The 17,659-nt window shown below is 44.8% G+C and overlaps 1 pseudogene; it reads left to right on the plus strand.

Annotated features, from left to right (window-relative positions):
* Positions 1-16,975: 16,975 nt before the first annotated feature.
* Positions 16,976-17,094, plus strand: LOC134949994 (5S ribosomal RNA; annotated as a pseudogene).
* Positions 17,095-17,659: the final 565 nt, after the last annotated feature.

Here is a 17,659-nt window from a genome sequence, read left to right on the forward strand (position 1 = left end):
AGCAGTGAATACGGCAGTATTTGTGGTGGCGGGGAATGCCTCTACCCAATTTGAAAAGACATCAGTACATACCAAAACATACTTTAAATTCCTACAGTGTGGTAGCTGTATGAAGTCAATTTGTATTACCTTGAAAGTTCCGTCTGTAGGAGGGATATGGTCTGGCTCCGTTGGTATTGTCTTACCAATATTCTTCCTCAAGCAAGTAAGACATGTCATTGCTCTCTTTCTCGCCTGAGAAGAGAACCCTGGTGCACTCCAGTAGGCTCTTACCAATTTGCACATACCTTCCTTGCCCAGATGAGTCAGACCATGTGCCGCTTCAGCTAGGCTTGGGAGATATGCCCTGGGGGCCACTGGCTTTCCTTGTCTATCTCTCCAGAGTCCTGAGGACTCCTGACCATATCCCTTCGCCTTCCAGACTTCTCCTGTAGAGAACACAAATTTTGCATTTCAATTAACTGTTGTGTATTTGTTGTGTAGGGTAAAAACATCTCTAGAGGAGAGAGAAGAGAGAGAAAAAAGAAAATATCAGGTTTGCGTTCACCAACGGGCTGTCACTTATGTCTGGTCTTGTAGTAAGGTCTGATTCAGATATTCCACACCATCATGCATATCAGTGTCTATTAGAGATGAACGGGTTCGGTTCCTCGGAATCCGAACCCGCCCGAACTTCAGCTTTTTTCTCACGGGTCCGAGCGACTCGGATCCTCCCGCCTTGCTCGGTTAACCCGAGCGCGCCCGAACGTCATCATCCCGCTGTCGGATTCTCGCGAGACTCGGATTCTATATAAGGAGCCGCGCATCGCCGCCATTTTCACACGTACATTGAGATTGATAGGGAGAGGACGTGGCTGGCGTCCTCTCCGTTTATAGAGAAGAGACTAGAGTAGAGAGAGACACAGTATTTAGTAATTTTGGGGAGCATTAGGAGTACTACTACTTGGTGAAGTGATAGTGTGACTGTATATCTGACTTGTGGGGGAGACAGTGGGGAGCAGTTAGAGTCTGAGAGCAGGAGTACATATTTTAACGTACAGCACACTTTTGCTGCCAGAGTGCCACACTGCCATTGTGACCACACTGACCACCAGTATATTGTGATTGTCTGCTTAGGAGTACTACTTGCAAGTTGCTGATAGTGTGACCAGTGACCTGACCACCAGTTTAATTAATCACCACCAGTTTAATATATATATATAATTGTATATATATATATAATTGTATACCACCTACCCGTGTTTTTTTTTTTTCTTTCTTCTTGATACATACTATAGTAGCTTACTGTAGCAGTCTGCGGTGCTGAGCTGACAGTGTCCAGCAGGTCCGTCATCAGTCATTACATAATAAATATATATACCTGTCCGGCTGCAGTACTAGTGATATTATATATATATATATTAATTTCATCTCATTATCATCCAGTCTATATTAGCAGCAGACACAGTACGGTAGTCCACGGCTGTAGCTACCTCTGTGTCGGCAGTCGCTCGTCCATCCATAATTGTATACCACCTACCCGTGGTTTTTTTTTTTCTTTCTTCTTGATACATACTACTATAGTAGCTTACTGTAGCAGTCTGCGGTGCTGAGCTGACAGTGTCCAGCAGGTCCATCATCAGTCATTACATAATAAATATATATACCTGTCCGGCTGCAGTACTAGTGATATTATATATATATATATATATATATATATATATATATATATATTAATTTCATCTCATTATCATCCAGTCTATATTAGCAGCAGACACAGTACGGTAGTCCACGGCTGTAGCTACCTCTGTGTCGGCAGTCGCTCGTCCATCCATAATTGTATACCACCTACCCGTGGTTTTTTTTTTTCTTTCTTCTTGATACATACTACTATAGTAGCTTACTGTAGCAGTCTGCGGTGCTGAGCTGACAGTGTCCAGCAGGTCCATCATCAGTCATTACATAATAAATATATATACCTGTCCGGCTGCAGTACTAGTGATATTATATATATATATATATATATATATATATATATATATTAATTTCATCTCATTATCATCCAGTCTATATTAGCAGCAGACACAGTACGGTAGTCCACGGCTGTAGCTACCTCTGTGTCGGCAGTCGCTCGTCCATCCATAATTGTATACCACCTACCCGTGGTTTTTTTTTTCTTTCTTCTTGATACATACTACTATAGTAGCTTCATGTAGCAGTCTGCGGTGCTGAGCTGACAGTGTCCAGCAGGTCCGTCATTACATAATAAATATATATACCTGTCCGGCTGCAGTACTAGTGATATTATATATATATATATATATATATATATTAATTTCATCTCATTATCATCCAGTCTATATTAGCAGCAGACACAGTACGGTAGTCCACGGCTGTAGCTACCTCTGTGTCGGCAGTCGCTCGTCCATCCATAATTGTATACCACCTACCCGTGGGTTTTTTTTTTCTTTCTTCTTGATACATACTACTATAGTAGCTTACTGTAGCAGTCTGCGGTGCTGAGCTGACAGTGTCCAGCAGGTCCGTCATCAGTCATTACATAATAAATATATATACCTGTCCGGCTGCAGTACTAGTGATATTATATATATATATATATATATATTAATTTAATCTCATTATCATCCAGTCTATATTAGCAGCAGACACAGTACGGTAGTCCACGGCTGTAGCTACCTCTGTGTCGGCAGTCGCTCGTCCATCCATAATTGTATACCACCTACCCGTGGTTTTTTTTTTTTCTTTCTTCTTGATACATACTACTATAGTAGCTTCATGTAGCAGTCTGCGGTGCTGAGCTGACAGTGTCCAGCAGGTCCGTCATTACATAATAAATATATATACCTGTCCGGCTGCAGTACTAGTGATATTATATATATATATATATATTAATTTCATCTCATTATCATCCAGTCTATATTAGCAGCAGACACAGTACGGTAGTCCACGGCTGTAGCTACCTCTGTGTCGGCAGTCGCTCGTCCATCCATAATTGTATACCACCTACCCGTGGTTTTTTTTTTTCTTTCTTCTTGATACATACTACTATAGTAGCTTATTGTAGCAGTCTGCGGTGCTGAGCTGACAGTGTCCAGCAGGTCCGTCATCAGTCATTACATAATAAATATATATACCTGTCCGGCTGCAGTACTAGTGATATTATATATATATATATATTAGTTTCATCTCATTATCATCCAGTCTATATTAGCAGCAGACACAGTACGGTAGTCCACGGCTGTAGCTACCTCTGTGTCGGCAGTCGCTCGTCCATCCATAATTGTATACCACCTACCCGTGGTTTTTTTTTTTTTCTTCTTGATACATACTACTATAGTAGCTTCATGTAGCAGTCTGCGGTGCTGAGCTGACAGTGTCCAGCAGGTCCGTCATTACATAATAAATATATATACCTGTCCGGCTGCAGTACTAGTGATATTATATATATATATATATATATATATATTAATTTCATCTCATTATCATCCAGTCTATATTAGCAGCAGACACAGTACGGTAGTCCACGGCTGTAGCTACCTCTGTGTCGGCAGTCGCTCGTCCATCCATAATTGTATACCACCTACCCGTGGGTTTTTTTTTCTTTCTTCTTGATACATACTACTATAGTAGCTTACTGTAGCAGTCTGCGGTGCTGAGCTGACAGTGTCCAGCAGGTCCGTCATCAGTCATTACATAATAAATATATATACCTGTCCGGCTGCAGTACTAGTGATATTATATATATATATATATATATATATATATATATATTAATTTAATCTCATTATCATCCAGTCTATATTAGCAGCAGACACAGTACGGTAGTCCACGGCTGTAGCTACCTCTGTGTCGGCAGTCGCTCGTCCATCCATAATTGTATACCACCTACCCGTGGTTTTTTTTTTTCTTTCTTCTTGATACATACTACTATAGTAGCTTCATGTAGCAGTCTGCGGTGCTGAGCTGACAGTGTCCAGCAGGTCCGTCATTACATAATAAATATATATACCTGTCCGGCTGCAGTACTAGTGATATTATATATATATATATATATTAATTTCATCTCATTATCATCCAGTCTATATTAGCAGCAGACACAGTACGGTAGTCCACGGCTGTAGCTACCTCTGTGTCGGCAGTCGCTCGTCCATCCATAATTGTATACCACCTACCCGTGGTTTTTTTTTTTCTTTCTTCTTGATACATACTACTATAGTAGCTTATTGTAGCAGTCTGCGGTGCTGAGCTGACAGTGTCCAGCAGGTCCGTCATCAGTCATTACATAATAAATATATATACCTGTCCGGCTGCAGTACTAGTGATATTATATATATATATATATTAGTTTCATCTCATTATCATCCAGTCTATATTAGCAGCAGACACAGTACGGTAGTCCACGGCTGTAGCTACCTCTGTGTCGGCAGTCGCTCGTCCATCCATAAGTATACTAGTATCCATCCATCTCCATTGTTTACCTGAGGTGCCTTTTAGTTGTGCCTATTAAAATATGGAGAACAAAAATGTTGAGGTTCCAAAAATAGGGAAAGATTAAGATCCACTTCCACCTCGTGCTGAAGCTGCTGCCACTAGTCATGGCCGAGACGATGAAATGCCATCAACGTCGTCTGCCAAGGCCGATGCCCAATGTCTTAGTACAGAGCATGTAAAATCCAAAACACCAAATATCAGTAAAAAAAGGACTCCAAAATCTAAAATAAAATTGTCGGAGGAGAAGCGTAAACTTGCCAATATGCCATTTACCACACGGAGTGGCAAGGAACGGCTGAGGCCCTGGCCTATGTTCATGGCTAGTGGTTCAGCTTCACATGAGGATGGAAGCACTCAGCCTCTCGCTAGAAAAATGAAACGACTCAAGCTGGCAAAAGCACAGCAAAGAACTGTGCGTTCTTCGAAATCCCAAATCCACAAGGAGAGTCCAATTGTGTCGGTTGCGATGCCTGACCTTCCCAACACTGGACGTGAAGAGCATGCGCCTTCCACCATTTGCACGCCCCCTGCAAGTGCTGGAAGGAGCACCCGCAGTCCAGTTCCTGATAGTCAGATTGAAGATGTCAGTGTTGAAGTACACCAGGATGAGGAGGATATGGGTGTTGCTGGCGCTGGGGAGGAAATTGACCAGGAGGATTCTGATGGTGAGGTGGTTTGTTTAAGTCAGGCACCCGGGGAGACACCTGTTGTCCGTGGGAGGAATATGGCCATTGACATGCCTGGTGAAAATACAAAAAAAATCAGCTCTTCGGTGTGGAAGTATTTCAACAGAAATGCGGACAACAGGTGTCAAGCCATGTGTTGCCTTTGTCAAGCTGTAATAAGTAGGGGTAAGGACGTTAACCACCTCGGAACATCCTCCCTTATACGTCACCTGCAGCGCATTCATCATAAGTCAGTGACAAGTTCAAAAACTTTGGGCGACAGCGGAAGCAGTCCACTGACCAGTAAATCCCTTCATCTTGTAACCAAGCTCACGCAAACCACCCCACCAACTCCCTCAGTGTCAATTTCCACCTTCCCCAGGAATGCCAATAGTCCTGCAGGCCATGTCACTGGCAATTCTGACGAGTCCTCTCCTGCCTGGGATTCCTCCGATGCATCCTTGCGTGTAACGCCTACTGCTGCTGGCGCTGCTGTTGTTGCTGCTGGGAGTCGATGGTCATCCCAGAGGGGAAGTCGTAAGCCCACTTTTACTACTTCCACCAAGCAATTGACTGTCCAACAGTCCTTTGCGAGGAAGATGAAATATCACAGCAGTCATCCTGTTGCAAAGCGGATAACTGAGGCCTTGACAACTATGTTGGTGTTAGACGTGCGTCCGGTATCCGCCGTTAGTTCACAGGGAACTAGACAATTTCTTGAGGTAGTGTGCCCCCGTTACCAAATACCATCTAGGTTCCACTTCTCTAGGCAGGCGATACCGAGAATGTACACGGACGTCAGAAAAAGACTCACCAGTGTCCTAAAAAATGCAGTTGTACCCAATGTCCACTTAACCACGGACATGTGGACAAGTGGAGCAGGGCAGGGTCAGGACTATATGACTGTGACAGCCCACTGGGTAGATGTATGGACTCCCGCCGCAAGAACAGCAGCGGCGGCACCAGTAGCAGCATCTCGCAAACGCCAACTCTTTCCTAGGCAGGCTACGCTTTGTATCACCGGTTTCCAGAATACGCACACAGCTGAAAACCTCTTACGGCAACTGAGGAAGATCATCGCAGAATGGCTTACCCCAATTGGACTCTCCTGTGGATTTGTGGCATCGGACAACGCCAGCAATATTGTGTGTGCATTAAATATGGGCAAATTCCAGCACGTCCCATGTTTTGCACATACCTTGAATTTGGTGGTGCAGAATTTTTTAAAAAACGACCGGGGCGTGCAAGAGATGCTGTCGGTGGCCAGAAGAATTGCGGGACACTTTCGGCGTACAGGCACCACGTACAGAAGACTGGAGCAACACCAAAAACGCCTGAACCTGCCCTGCCATCATCTGAAGCAAGAAGTGGTAACGAGGTGGAATTCAACCCTATATATGCTTCAGAGGTTGGAGGAGCAGCAAAAGGCCATTCAAGCCTATACAATTCAGCACGATATAGGAGGTGGAATGCACCTGTCTCAAGCGCAGTGGAGAATGATTTCAACGTTGTGCAAGGTTCTGCTGCCCTTTGAACTTGCCACACGTGAAGTCAGTTCAGACACTGCCAGCCTGAGTCAGGTCATTCCCCTCATCAGGCTTTTGCAGAAGAAGCTGGAGACATTGAAGGAGGAGCTAACACGGAGCGATTCCGCTAGGCATGTGGGACTTGTGGATGGAGCCCTTAATTCGCTTAACAAGGATTCACGGGTGGTCAATCTGTTGAAATCAGAGCACTACATTTTGGCCACCGTGCTCGATCCTAGATTTAAAACCTACCTTGGATCTCTCTTTCCGGCACATACAAGTCTGCTGGGGTTCAAAGACCTGCTGGTGAGAAAATTGTCAAGTCAAGCGGAACGCGACCTGTCAACATCTCCTCCTTCACATTCTCCCGCAACTGGGGGTGCGAGGAAAAGGCTCAGAATTCCGAGCCCACCCGCTGGCGGTGATGCAGGGCAGTCTGGAGCGACTGCTGATGCTGACATCTGGTCCGGACTGAAGGACCTGACAACGATTACGGACATGTCGTCTACTGTCACTGCATATGATTCTCTCCCCATTGAAAGAATGGTGGAGGATTATATGAGTGACCGCATCCAAGTAGGCACGTCAGACAGTCCGTACTTATACTGGCAGGAAAAAGAGGCAATTTGGAGGCCCTTGCACAAACTGGCTTTATTCTACCTAAGTTGCCCTCCCACAAGTGTGTACTCCGAAAGAGTGTTTAGTGCCGCCGCTCACCTTGTCAGCAATCGGCGTACAAGGTTACATCCAGAAAATGTGGAGAAGATGATGTTCATTAAAATGAATTATAATCAATTCCTCCGTGGAGACATTGACCAGCAGCAATTGCCTCCACAAAGTACACAGGGAGCTGAGATGGTGGATTCCAGTGGGGACGAATTGATAATCTGTGAGGAGGGGGATGTACACGGTGATATATCGGAGGATGATGATGAGGTGGACATCTTGCCTCTGTAGAGCCAGTTTGTGCAAGGAGAGATTAATTGCTTCTTTTTTGGTGGGGGTCCAAACCAACCCGTCATTTCAGTCACAGTCGTGTGGCAGACCCTGTCACTGAAATGATGGGTTGGTTAAAGTGTGCATGTCCTGTTTATACAACATAAGGGTGGGTGGGAGGGCCCAAGGACAATTCCATCTTGCACCTCTTTTTTTCTTTAATTTTTCTTTGCGTCATGTGCTGTTTGGGGAGTATTTTTTGGAAGGGCCATCCTGCGTGACACTGCAGTGCCACTCCTAGATGGGCCAGGTGTTTGTGTCGGCCACTAGGGTCGCTTATCTTACTCACACAGCTACCTCATTGCGCCTCTTTTTTTCTTTGCGTCGTGCTGTTTGGGGAGTGTTTTTTGGAAGGGCCATCCTGCGTGACACTGCAGTGCCACTCCTAGATGGGCCAGGTGTTTGTGTTGGCCACTAGGGTCGCTTATCTTACTCACACAGCTACCTCATTGCGCCTCTTTTTTTCTTTGCGTCATGTGCTGTTTGGGGAGTGTTTTTTGGAAGGGCCATCCTGCGTGACACTGCAGTGCCACTCCTAGATGGGCCAGGTGTTTGTGTCGGCCACTAGGGTCGCTTATCTTACTCACACAGCTACCTCATTGCGCCTCTTTTTTTCTTTGCGTCATGTGCTGTTTGGGGAGTGTTTTTTGGAAGGGCCATCCTGCGTGACACTGCAGAGCCACTCCTAGATGGGCCAGGTGTTTGTGTCGGCCACTAGGGTCGCTTAGCTTACTCACACAGCTACCTCATTGCGCCTCTTTTTTTCTTTGCGTCATGTGCTGTTTGGGGAGTGTTTTTTGGAAGGGCCATCCTGCGTGACACTGCAGTGCCACTCCTAGATGGGCCAGGTGTTTGTGTCGGCCACTAGGGTCGCTTATCTTACTCACACAGCTACCTCATTGCGCCTCTTTTTTTCTTTGCGTCATGTGCTGTTTGGGGAGTATTTTTTGGAAGGGCCATCCTGCGTGACACTGCAGTGCCACTCCTAGATGGGCCAGGTGTTTGTGTCGGCCACTAGGGTCGCTTATCTTACTCACACAGCTACCTCATTGCGCCTCTTTTTTTCTTTGCGTCATGTGCTGTTTGGGGAGTGTTTTTTGGAAGGGCCATCCTGCGTGACACTGCAGTGCCACTCCTAGATGGGCCAGGTGTTTGTGTCGGCCACTAGGGTCGCTTAGCTTACTCACACAGCTACCTCATTGCGCCTCTTTTTTTCTTTGCGTCATGTGCTGTTTGGGGAGTGTTTTTTGGAAGGGCCATCCTGCGTGACATTGCAGTGCCACTCCTAGATGGGCCAGGTGTTTGTGTCGGCCACTAGGGTCGCTTATCTTACTCACACAGCTACCTCATTGCGCCTCTTTTTTTCTTTGCGTCATGTGCTGTTTGGGGAGTGTTTTTTGGAAGGGCCATCCTGCGTGACATTGCAGTGCCACTCCTAGATGGGCCAGGTGTTTGTGTCGGCCACTAGGGTCGCTTATCTTACTCACACAGCTACCTCATTGCGCCTCTTTTTTTCTTTGCGTCATGTGCTGTTTGGGGAGTGTTTTTTGGAAGGGCCATCCTGCGTGACACTGCAGTGCCACTCCTAGATGGGCCAGGTGTTTGTGTCGGCCACTAGGGTCGCTTAGCTTAGTCATCCAGCGACCTCGGTGCAAATTTTAGGACTAAAAATAATATTGTGAGGTGTGAGGTATTCAGAATAGACTGAAAATGAGTGGAAATTATGGTTTTTGAGGTTAATAATACTTTGGGATCAAAATGACCCCCAAATTCTATGATTTAAGCTGTTTTTTAGTGTTTTTTGAAAAAAACACCCGAATCCAAAACACACCCGAATCCGACAAAAAAAATTCGGTGAGGTTTTGCCAAAACGCGGTCGAACCCAAAACACGACCGCGGAACCGAACCCAAAACCAAAACACAAAACCCGAAAAATTTCAAGTGCACATCTCTAGTGTCTATACAAAATTTCCCTTCACCAGTATTCTCATCCTCCACCCTTTGTGTATGACAAGGCACACTGCAGTAATATACTGGTGTCATCGTGCTGATGAGACATACCGGGTTCGGGCAGAACTTTGAAGGACCGATACGGCATGTGGTGCCTGAACTGTCAAACCATGTACCAGTACTAAGTCCCAGGTATTTGACCCTTGTCCCACACAACTGTAGTCCATCCCCTGAGAGCTGGTGTCCTGTCTGGAAAAGACTAAACAAACTGTTTCGTATCTGCCTGAGACGACTCAAATGAATCAGCGCACAACAAGAAGTCATCAACATATTGTATCAGCACCGACCCATTCTCACGTTGAAAGGATTGCAAACAGTCATGTAGGGCCTGGGAGAAAATACTCAGGTTGTCACTGATAGTACTCCCCTGTAGGTGAACGCAAAAGATGAAGAGGAAACTGTAAAGAAAAACAGAATAGTGGTTGGTGACAGATAAGTTTGTAGAGGTGGAGAGGATGTTATCAAAATGACAGCTGGATTGGGCACTACAGGGAATTGATTAACTACTTGGTCTACTCCCCTTTAAGCTTGTACTTGTCGTGTCATTACTGGGACTACCCCAGCCATCAACCCAGTGTCCTGTCCATCTTAAGTTCATAGGGAACTCGGTATCTGTGAGATAATTTCATCTACCTGTGATGGACATGAATTTAGAACAGTGGAATGCAACATTAGTCTTTGTGGGTATCTAACATACATTTACTGTACTCCCGCTCAGGAAGTACAAGGTATTTCACATTTCAAGTTACATAACAAAATCTCTGTTGATTAAGTTAGTCAGGGGCCACTGTTGCTAGGGGAAAAAAAAGGGTTTAGCATCATAGAGGCCCAATCGTAACTTCTGCAGATTTTGTCAAAAGGTAATGTTGCACTGCTCTTGTTCTTCCCATTTGCCGGATTAGTGTTTACCAGTTATCTTTCTTTCTATATGGCTTTAAATCCTTACTATATGTCCCTTGGTCCCGTCTATGTGTTCGATAATGTGGCTCGTGTTCTTGTCTAGGGGGTCTATATTTACTATGTGTCCCTGCTTTCCCACACTCTCTGGCAAAGTGTCCCTTCTTTTTGCAGGCATAACATGTATTGACCTTCTCCCATCTTTAGGGGTCTGGGGTTTTGGTGGGTTGGACATCCCTTCAAGTGCCTGTATACTTACCAGCATCAACCTATCCCCTCGCTGTTCTTTACGTTTGGAGATATTCTTGTCATGCTCAATGGCAGACTCTCTCAGAGCCTGTACAGTTACCCCTCTCCAATTAGGTAAAGATGTTTGTACCCTGACTTTCAATGCCTCCTTGAGTCCGTCCATTAGCACAGAGACAGCCACCTTCCGGTGGTTCGCATCATTTCTTATATCCATTACCCCAGTGTACTTAGCCATAGCTTGTAAAGCTCTATGAAAATATTCAGATGTCAGTTCATCTTCTCTCTGTTTGATTGAGAAAATTTTACTCCATTTTACATTTGTGGGGAAATACAATCCTAGTTGTACATTGATTTGTTTCACGTTCTCCTGATTGTATTCGTCAGTCAGAGGACTGTCTGCCTCTTACAATCGGTTATGAATTTCAGGGTGTCAATATTAGGGGATAGGCATGCTCTTAACACTGTCCGCCAATCTTTGTTTGTGGGTTCATGGGCATTGCCCAGATCTTTTATGAACTTCTGGCATCTGGCTAAATCTCTCCTGGGATCAGGGAATTCTGAAATGATTGACCGCAATTCCGATCTGGTCCACGGGCAATACATTGCAGTATTTCTGATGGGGGTTACTCCCTGGCTATCGGTTCTCCCATTGGGAGTTGCTATTACCCAGACAGGGTGTAACCCAACCATTCCATACCTATTCGGCTCACTGTGAGGCGTTACTGTCTCTGCGTAATGAACAGTCTCATACTTACCGGTGGCTATGATCTCACCCGTCCCTCCAGTGGAAGACACCGCCACTGCTCTTACTGGTCGGTCAGTGCCCAGCTGAGTTTCCTGCAAGGTGGCTGCCTGATATAGGGCTGAGATTAGGGTGGATCCATCATCTTCCTCTGACCTGTGATCTTTGAGAGAACTTAAAACGGTACAATATGCATGGGTTAGGGTTAATACAATTTATAAGTGCTTTCCTATCATTTTCTGATGTACTATTGGTTGTAGCAGCTTTCTCTCCATTGACATATGACGGTGGTGGTGTATTTGCATTCGCATTCCTGTTTGGTTTGGAACATGCCATACGAGCAAGCTCCCTTTGCATTTCTCCCTGTTTTTGCCAAATGTTCAAACAGTCGTTATGTCTGCTCCTTTGTTTCTTGGATTTTAACAGACATATCCTATTTCTAACATTTTGCAGCACCTCTGGTTCAAAACTACCAACCCAGGGAAATGATGCCCTGTCCTCAACAGTCACACGTATCCATGCGTCACAAAAAGCCTCTGTGTAGGGATCATACTTCCCACTCATAATATACTCAGCGCACCCTATTGGTCTCTGCTCCTCAGTCTGAACCCTAGCTCCAGAACGCCCCTCGCATGCCCATTTGTCTTTCATTGTGGGCTTTTTCACAATACACCAAAATGGCCCACACGCGGCGACGGTAAAAAGTCCTTAACAAGCGCTTTTCGCCTGCTCCTGCCTCCGCTGGCCAGTACCACGGTCCACTCCGAATAGTGATAACCCCGTTGTCAGGAATCGACTTACCACAGCTGCATCTGTCCATCGGTGCGGTCTCCGTCCGGGGTCCCTGCGTCTCGCTGTCACTGGTCTCCCTGTCGCCGGATGCCATCCTGGGCCTGGGAGCGCTCCTGTTGTCAGCGGGCGTGCATGCACGCCGTGTTCCAGCCGGGCCGCGGCATGGGCGCCGCCATGACAGTTTTCCTCGGACTGCCGCATCAGCCAATCCGGAGCTTGGCCGCACCTCCTCATTTCACTTCCAGCCAATGCCTGCAGACCGGGGGGTATATCAGGAGCAGCAGGGTGAGTCAGCCCTTGTCCTGGACTTCGTGTCACTCCCATGACCTGTGTGTCTGGCTCCGTTCTCCAGTTCCCCTGTGTACCTGTTCTGCCTTCCAGTTTGAACCTGATCCACCGTGGAACCACAAGCACCAGCAACCCTGGTACCTTTGGTCAGGCTTCACACCTTTAACATCCACAGTGTGCTCCAGCCTCTGCAGTAGAGACTTCCCACCAGGTGCATCTCATTACCTACACCTGTTCATCAGCCTGCAAGCTGCCAGTGTTATCTCCAACTGCACTGTGAACCTTAACGCTAGTCTCCTGCAACTGCTACCAGCCTTGCTGTTCCCACCATCATCTCTGCTGGCTCCACAACTCAAGAACTATCGGTTCCCATACCGACATATCGATCCCCTGATCGATTGAACTCATTATACAACTTTGCCATAGACTCTCAGCTTCCACGCTGCTCATTCTCATCTGCATTGTTACTGTTATTATTTCTGCTGCCATATTGTTTCAACTTATTGTTTAATAAAACCACTTTGCGCACATGCGCAGGAATCCAATCCGGCATCCTCACTTCCTCCACATTACTACCACTGACCCACTAGCGCCCCCTCCGGGAACACAAACTAAACAGAACCTGACACCCGTGTACCCAGCTAGGCCCCTACCAGACCCCTCAGCACTGGAATTATTGAAGCATTAACAGAATAAACACAACACCTCTTCCAGTGGAGGTTACAAGTCTGTTGGAATATCTTCCTGAGAGAGAGTCAGCGAAAAATTCCTTTACTTTACACAAATCAAGTCTGCGTATGCTGTACACAGAGCGTATGATAACGCAATTTGCGCAAAATCACGCAAATGGTATCACATTGCGCCACGTATCACACTCACAGATGCGCGGTCCAATCGCACGGCTTATAGATACTTGTTATCTATACGCCCTACGATCACGGGAGTCAAATTCACAAGCTGCGCTCCTCAGCCGGAGCGTGACACCAATCCTTTGGTCAGTTTATCCGTGTAGGGACCGTACTTCCTACTCATATCTATCACGCTCCTCTGCACGTTTTTCCTGTAAAAACACACACACTACGTGCTTCAATACTAATCAGTACGTAAGGTTGCTATCCTTCACGCCACTGAGCCTCTGCTAACTCAGTGTCTCATCACCAACGAGATCCCTCTTTGTCCTGGTTCAATCCACTCACACTTGCTTTCAACACCCCCACACTTTTAGGTTTTCTGTACAGAAAAAAAATCACTCCCTTTGGTTGGTAACTTGTTCCAGAGGTACTACACTTATAATAAGAATTTTCAGTAATCTGTCTAAAATCGGATAATTACTTGTCAATGTGCGACTATAATCCTTTATCCCACCTTTAAAATGAAAACCTAACTTCTATTATGCAGCTTACCTCCGCTGCGTATGTACGCACTCACGTTTCTCTAGTGCCACGTGCATACCCGTGCGTCGCTATATACACACATCCAAGTACTCTTGTCTATAGCACGTGTATACCTGCGTACGCGAGTGTGTATCGCTGCGTACCACTGTACACAGCTTGTCACACGTTTTACCTAACTCCCGCAATACAATAATAACAATAAAACACTATTTGTACTGTATTGTTGTAGTTATAAAAATGCTTCCATGTTCCCTTTGAGCACTGGAAGTCCCCTGCTGGAGAGTTTCCGCTTGCGTGCTACCCAAACCTTTAGGCATGAACGGAGCTTCACTAACAAAATGCTAATTTTTTTTGAGAGTAATACACAATACACTTGTTCCTTACACTCGCTGGAAGTCGCCCACAAGGGTAATCCTCCTTTGAGTGCTTACCTAAACCTTTAGGCCCGAACTGTGTTTTGTGTTTCTACAAATCCCCACTAAACAAATACCATAAATACATAACAAATGACTTATCCGATTTTATGCAGATCTAAAAATGACTATTACAACCTATGGCAACAATATGAGAGTATATGCAAAGTATCAGTATGCTTGTGCACGGTTTCGCACCAAAATTACACGCACAGAAAATAAATGGCTTTTTCCCTGTTGTTCGCACCAGCACCTCTAAGACTACACAGGATAGACGTGGTCTAGCAACATTAGATCGTTTTAAACACAATACAAAATTATTTAAGACGCGTCTCCACCCTTTGTTGATAGACCAAAGTCTGTTAGGCCCTGCAAGTCGTGAGTATGTGGTGAACCGGACGAGCCCGCAATTGTTAAGTTCGATTAACTTACAGGGAAAAAGCAGTACCTTATTATACTAGGGTTCGGGCCGCTGCAGCCGCTAAGCATACGCTAATAACCTTTACGATGTGTATGCATGTTGCGTAAACAAGCCAACACACTGAATCGCACAATGCAGCGACACGTGTGGCTGGATACACCTTATAACCCAAACAAGAATGGAATGCGACACCAGTTGTTATATGTTAATACAATAATATTGCAGAGAAGAAGTTACAACCAATAGTACATACGTTTGTTCGCCTGCGCCTCCCGGATCCGGTCCTCAGTCAATCTTAGCAAGATGACCTTCAGAGTATTAGCCTGAGGCCGGCCAGGAGGCCTTGCTTTTATACGATGGTCCAAAACACAATGCAATGGGAAATGTAAGCTCTTCTTCCATTGGTCAGGGGGTGGGACATATCCAGTGCACTGTGGTTCATTGGTCAGCTCAACAGGTGGGCGATGACTAAGTCCTGAGATGTGATTACTATTGTTTACATCTGAGTTCCCGCCCCAAGACCAGTTAAACCCACCACATTATCATACATGAATCCGGTATTGCTAATAACATATTGCTGTAATATGAGACAATATCCTCACACCCACCAGATTACTGCTTCTGTGACCCTGAACAATATGATCCCACACATGATATATTTATTAATTCCCATCCTCGTGATACGTGTGTGTGTGTGTGTGTGTGTGTGTGTGTGTGTGTGTGTGTGTGTGTGTGTGTATTATGGAACAAGGATTAATATTGCGCCACTTGTGATAAAAACAGATATGTTGTATAAAGGATAAACGGCAAGCTTATGTGACACTTTCCTATGCTGCTACTGGGGCATCAGCTGAATCCCTCAAAAAAGTACAGGGATGTTGATTCCCTGGATAGAATTTATGAATAAAAAGGGGGGATGAGGGATATATAGCGACCACGGTGTCAATACAGCAAGTATAAAATTGGCAATTATATTAAATTAAAAGGTATTTATTAACGTACAGTTATACATAAAAGAAACATGCATAATTGCAGCAAACCAGAGGACTGTCGAGCACAGCTGGAGCTGTATAATAACAGATTCAAGCAAAAAGAATATCCAGATACTATTTTGAAAGAAGCCATCACCAGAACCAATTTGGTTGAAAGACCCAAATTGCTAGAATATAAAACAAGGGAGAAAACAAAAGACTCCACGGCTTTTGTAACAACCTTCAACCGTCACGAAAAATCCATCCGAGAATCATTTAGGAACCACTGGAGAATACTGCTCATGGATCCTATTCTTAAGGAAATCCTCCCTCCTCATCCTGAAATAGTTTTAAAAAAATCACGGAACCTTAAGGATATCTTAGCCCCAAGTATGTTGAGGACTGACCAAGAAAAAGACCACACCTGGCCCAAATGTGTGGGCTCCTACAAATGCGGGCGATGCAATGTATGTAGATACCTACACCCCAACAGGAAAACCTTTATGGACATGGAGAAGAAAAAGGAATACAGAATTAAGGAATATATGAATTGCAATACTCAATCAGTCATATACCTCCTAGAATGTGACTGCGGCAAACAATATATCGGGAAGACAAAGAGACCGCTGAAGTTGAGGATATAGGAACACGTGAGGAACATTAGGAACAAAGTGGAGAGCCACGCTGTCTCCAAACATTTTATCTCAACACATAACTCCAATCCAGAAGCCTTGACATTTAAAGCCATTGAACTGGTGAAATTGGGAGAGAGAGGAGGAGATCTCGCCAATAAACTGTCACGTCGCGAGATGTTTTGGATATTCCATTCACAGACATTACAGCCAAAAGGATTCAATGACAATTACGAGATCGCTCCCTTTTTATAAAATACGGTATGAAAACCTAATTTATCACCCATCATTTCTATTCCATCCCCCTTCCCTCACCCCGCCCGGCCCTGTCATTCTGTTCCTAAGTGCAAGCGTTCCTCCCCCCTTCCCAACACCCCCCCCCCCCCCCCGTGTCAGCTCACAATTTCTAATGTTCACCATTTCAGAGTAAAATAAACACTGTAGTAAGTACCCCAAGGGTTGGAGTGTGAATCCATACGGCACGACGTCGTTACAGTCACACCGCGCTGGAAATGCCCAAACACGTTTGATCTTGGAAGCCAAGCAACATTGGGCCTGATCAGTACCGGTAGGGGGGACCATCTGGGAAGATCAGGTACTGTATAGTACGTAAATTAATAGTGGCCTGAGAAAGGTACACACTCTATATAATATAAATTTAACGGATACACTATACTTAGAAATTATGAGTAAATAGCACGTGGCATATAAGCACCAGTAGATATATACACCGTACTTATTTGACACACCCACAACTTAAATTATTATTATTAATGCACGAGCACCTTATAAAGATAAGGGAATCTGAGCACTTTATTTTTAAATAATAAATAATCCTGAGTCACTTTATGTACATAAACAATTCTGTGTCACTTACATAATATGAATAAGCACTTGAACCTTTAATTTACAAGTCCTTTAAATTTGTTTGTACTTTTAACAAATATTATTATGAGATTAATAATATATTATTTTACTATCCATCTGAAGCTGCTAATATATGAATTTGACCTGATAATCATGCACCTCTGATGTAATTTATCTTTATTTCTATGTGGAATGGTCACCATGGATACCGGAGCATTGACATACATGATACACTAGAAAATGGCCACCGCAGCCTGAAAACCTATGGACAAAATCCTACCAAATATGGCCGCCGGGAAAGAACA

The sequence above is a fragment of the Pseudophryne corroboree genome, chromosome 8 (genome assembly GCF_028390025.1).
Source record: "Pseudophryne corroboree isolate aPseCor3 chromosome 8, aPseCor3.hap2, whole genome shotgun sequence".
Lineage (NCBI taxonomy): Eukaryota > Metazoa > Chordata > Amphibia > Anura > Myobatrachidae > Pseudophryne > Pseudophryne corroboree.